The sequence below is a fragment of the Cryptotermes secundus genome, unplaced genomic scaffold (genome assembly GCF_002891405.2).
Source record: "Cryptotermes secundus unplaced genomic scaffold, Csec_1.0 scaffold156, whole genome shotgun sequence".
NCBI classification, from domain to species: Eukaryota; Metazoa; Arthropoda; class Insecta; order Blattodea; family Kalotermitidae; genus Cryptotermes; species Cryptotermes secundus.
Genome location: NW_019727089.1, coordinates 267,141 through 272,543, shown reverse-complemented (window position 1 = coordinate 272,543; position 5,403 = coordinate 267,141).

The window sequence follows — 5,403 nt, the reverse complement described above, 5'->3', positions numbered from 1 at the left end:
GATATACTCCCATTATTAATGACTTATTAATTATATAAGCTATGGGTTTACTTATTTGGTGCCTACTAAGTTTAATTAATTTATTTGTTATATCATCATAACCTGAAGAGTTTTTGGATTTGAGTTTGTTAATCACACCAGTTATTTCATTTTCCGAAACAAGGTTACAGTTCATCATAGGGAAACCATTTGGGAAATGTGAACACAGATACTTCATTGCTGAATGAGAATTAGTTTTCTTTATAGTGTGACATGTTGACCCCTACCTCCCCAGCTGCACGTAGCGGTAACGTAGCGCTCGCGTAATAGGCGAGCAATCACCCCGCATCCTGGTAGCTATGCAACGCGCAACGCGCGGTGACATCACGAGCACAGCCGAAGTGAGCCGAGCGGAGCCGACGTTAGCCGAGTCCCCGCAACCTTGAAGCTATGCAAAGTGAGTCAACAGCGGTGACGTCACCGAGGGATATCGCGGTTGCTAGGCAGCAGTCAACAACTCCGGACAGCGTGGCTAGCAACACGGCACCAGATGACAATTGTCCGACCGAGGCTACATAAGGAGCAGCGAAGGCTATTCACAGTCAGTCCTGGAGCTACCGCCGAGTGAATCCTGGAGCTACCTCCGAGTCAGTCAGTCCTGGAGCTACCTACGAGTCAGTCCTCGAGCTACCTCTGAGTTAGTTCCGAGTTAGCCAGCAACTAGTCAGTTGTATTGTGGCATTTGGAGTGTACCAATTGTGATACTGCAGATAGCAGTAATCATAAATCTGTAATTTGGGTGATTGTAAGTGCGAATGTGAAATAAAATTCGCTACATCAAATACCTCATGAAGTTATTTGTCGCGTTGTACACCCAATACGCGACAATGTTAAGATTTTCAGTTATTGATGAAAAAAAAATGTATTAAAATTATGTGCTGCTTCATCCTTACTTACTTTTTCGGTATTGTGTTGGAATGATTTTGGTAAACTATCGTTATTGTTGCTATTTTTCCTTCCTGTCTCCCTATTAATAATACTCCATGTAGCTTTTATCCTATCCTTAGCTGATGCGATTAATCTGTTGTAATGTAGCCTCTTTGCTTCCCTTATTACTCTTCTTAATATACTAATAATAAGTTTTGTAATATGTTTTGAAACTGTTACTTTGATTTTTACTAAGAATATACAAAAATTCTTTACGTCTACAGGAGGTACGTATTCCCAGTGTTATCCATGAATTATCATTATCTTTTTTACTTATATTTTTCTTAAGAAAACATGATTCATATATAAGCAGGTAAGTATTCAAAAATATATTATATACTTCATTAACTTCATTTGATTGATAAATTTTTTCCCAATTTTCATTGCATATTTCATTTTGAAATTGTACTAATGAATCTTTGTTTACAATTCTAATCATAGCACCATGAAGCTTATGCTTGTTCAGATTACTGATATTCTTTAATATAAGACATTGGGCGTCATGATCAGACAGACTGTTGGTAATCGGGAGTACATCATAAGAGTTTTTCCTTTTATTAATAAAAATATTATCAATTAAGGAGCTATTGTTCTGAGTAATTCTGGTTGGTAGCTGGACAGTATTAAAAACATTAAATGAGCACAACAGTAAGAGGAACTGAGTCTTATGGACAGACTCGTTTAAAAAATTTACGTTAAAATCTCCAGTTATTATAAATTCCATTTTTGTTTTATGTAGGAAATTAAGTACTTTTTCCAGTTTCTTCATAAAATAATCAAAATTGCCATTAGGTGACCTGTATACACATAAAACTAGTATGTTTTGTTTTTCATTATTGATCTTAAGCGCACACATTTCTATATTCTTTTCATTACAGTATTGTTAGATCAATAGGAGTAAATTTTATGGCTGGTTTAATATAAATACACACACCTCCCCCTAGATGTCTCGAGCGAGCAAAACTTGCTCCTAAGACATAGTTCGACAGTTTATTAGAGGATTATTTAGAATCTGTCATCTAATGCTCAGAGAGACATATTAGGTGAGGACTAATATTTCTAGCTACCATTGAACATGAAAATTCATCAGTTTTATTGGCAAGACCTCTAATATTTTGGTGAATAATGATTAATGATTCTTTAGTTTGCTTAGATACATTAGATTCAGACTTATTTGCATCAGACTCTATTCCCATAAAAAAAATCCTCATTTCTAGTTGGTCTTCTTTTTCTTTTGATACAGTGAAGAGGTTCCTGGTCAGGCATTGGACCTTGATGATCCTTATAGTTGTTAGTTTCCCCTTTGTTTCTGTTTTTTTCATCTGAGTTGATTGTACCATTTCTTGAGATTACTTTGGTAGCATGCCCTGGTTCTGTTGTTAGCTTTGTATGGACGGGTAATGGTGTTTCCCATTTCAGTGGGATAACCGTAGTTCTTGACTTCTGCTCGACTATTTCTTGTATTACATTAGATATTCTTGCTGCCATTTCTATTTTACCTTTCTTATTGTAATGAAATCCATGTCTAGTATAGAGTTCTCTGTCCAATTTGGTATTTACTAAGGTTACCTCATTTAGACTGTTTACCAATTCGGTTAATCTTCTGTTGAACCTCCTTATTTCCTCATTCACGCATGAATTAAGATTCAAGTCATGCCTATGGGGTACTGTAATTACTATGGTGTTGGTAAAATGGCTACTTCTCAGATACTTGATTTCCTGGTTTAAGCCACTTCCAGCATTGTTTTCGATATATCATTTGCTCCGCAACAATAGATTAGGATATCCTTCTGCGTTAATTTATGTAGCAGTGTGTGTAGCAGTAGATATCAGTTGATTAATATTTGCATTAGGTTTTACTATTCCCATGATCTCATAGTTATCACCCAGTTTGTGTCTCAGCTCACTGGAAAGTCCCCTGACGTGACTATCACCAATAATAAAAATTTTACATTTTTCTGATAACTTAGTTGATTTGTTTCTCTCGTTATTTTTGACTTTATGTAGTCGATTATATAATATACTATTTCTAGATATTAGTGGGGTCTGGCCATTTACTTCCTCACATGGTATTGCCATTGAGGTTATGATGGTTGGAATAGTTGATATTACTTCATCATTAGTGTTGTGGGAACATCCCACATTATCACGCATTTCTGCAACACTCGCTCTTCACATCACTTTTCACCATCACGCGCGCTAACCAATCAGATTGCCTCAAACGTTCGCATTTATACAGCGCCTCCTGCTAGCCAGCATCTACGTCATTACGTGCGTTAGCCAATCAATTCTCCCTCCTCAATTTCGAGTTTCGCTCCACCCACCGAGCAGTGTATAAAAATGGGCAGCTCCAACGCCAAGTTATCAGTTGACTTCAGTCTACGATCAAGCAACATCAGCCAGCAGGCTTCGTCGCCAGCATGTCTTCGGGGGCATTGGCAGGCTGTGCCAGGCATGACTGCCTCGGCCCTCCGGCTCTCTCACACCCGACTCACTGGGGCACCGCGCCTGGACTCGCCGGTGGTCGTGTTACTGTCCGACCCACTGGGCATCTGGCGTAGCCACTGCCTCATAACTCCTACGACCGCGCTCAACAACTAGCCTTTCACCAGCAGCCGCCACACTGCGATCAAGCAATCTCCAACTCACGCTGCCATATGGCAACCAAGCAACCTCCAGCCACGGCCGCACTGCGGCCACGCCACTCACCGCAACTAGCCTCTCTCCTTACCGGCGCGCGCCGCGCTACCTCACCGGTCAAGCAACTCAGCAACCACGGTCCTTTTCAGGACCAACAAACTGTTCCAAAGAAGTGGGTTGTCATCGGAGTAATGACAAAACTACACATAAGAGCCCCACAGTGTCTTCATTTATTCTGGTGCATCTAAGAGCTTCCAAGTAAGTTTTTTTGGGTAACACTTCACTATTGCTGGAGGGGGTCTGTTTAAGAGTTATTTTACTTTCTTCTAGATTTAAAATGATTTCCTATAGGGTTCGTTTGACCTCAGGACGAACGGCCATGTTTTAAAACTCATGTAGTTCTCTTCTATTCAGTAATACTTCCAAATCTTGCTGTTCATTATCAGGAGCACTTGAGATAATTAAGGCACTATTTTGAACTAAAGGATCAGCGATATTGCTTGAACACGCTACTTTTAGGTTAGCGGAAATTTCGACAATTTTTGCTGTCTTCTTATTTAATTCATGTAATATTTTTATTATTTTTTCAAGCGATAGTATTTCAGTCTTTGCCTGAAGTAGTTCAATACTTCATTCCTCACAACTGATACATTTCACTTCTTGTGTTGCACTTCCATTATTAAGAAATAGAGGGATACAGCTATCTGGTTGACCCATACAGTCCGCCATATTGCAGATATGATGCAATCTATAAAGTAACAACCATAACAACTGAGATTTTGAATTCAATGAACAGCAAATTATTAATGGGAGGGATTTCTGTGACTTGGAGAAAGCATTTGATTGTGTTGATCATGGGATTTTATTATCTGAATTGAAATTTTATGGAATTAATGGCAGGAATCTTGCATTTTATCAATCTCACCTGGATAATAGATATCTAGGAACATTGATTCATAATGACAGTGACAAAGTTTCAAGTTGGAACAAGATTAATCATGGAGTCCCACAGGGGAGTGTTCTGGGACCTCTACTCTTATTTATATGAACGACTTACCTAATAAACAAAACATCTGTACCTGTACTTTTTGCCAATTAATATTTTATTTGCTCATCCTAATCTAACATATTTAAATAACATTCATAGCATTTTTGAAACTTTAAATGAATGTTTCAAAGTGAATCAGTTAGCTGTAAACTTTAGCAAGACACGTTATATTCACTTTGTAACTAAGAAAAATATATCTGCCAATTTAAAGATAGGTTATAACAATAATTTTGTAACCAGTGTAATGTGGTTACGCTAATTTGATAAATAACATGACTGTGTATTGAGTTTTATGATGTTTAATAGTGTTTCATTATGTTAATTTGGCATAAGACATTGTGAGATGCTCTTGATACATAGCATAAAACGGTAGAATAAGCCTAATATAAACAGATATTTCGCAACTTGAAAATGAAGTCAAGCTGTGTACACGGCACTAAGAGTGACGTTATGATTCCGAGAATTAGCTCGAGTATCCAGGGGCCAAGCTCTCCTTATAAGGAAATAGACGCTATAAAGTGACATGATTTTGCCGCGCCCGTGTCGGCTACCTGATTTCTTACATCCAAGTCCTCAAGGGGATCTTGCTTACCTGCATGCCCAACGCTTCGGTTCACAACACGCTATACGACTTTGGCAGGCAGAGTTCAACATCACAGCTGGCCAGTGCATCTCACCTGTTGGAGTAATGCAACAACATCGCACCTGTGGTGATTCAGGCTAATCACCTGGTGGCAGCTAATACACGT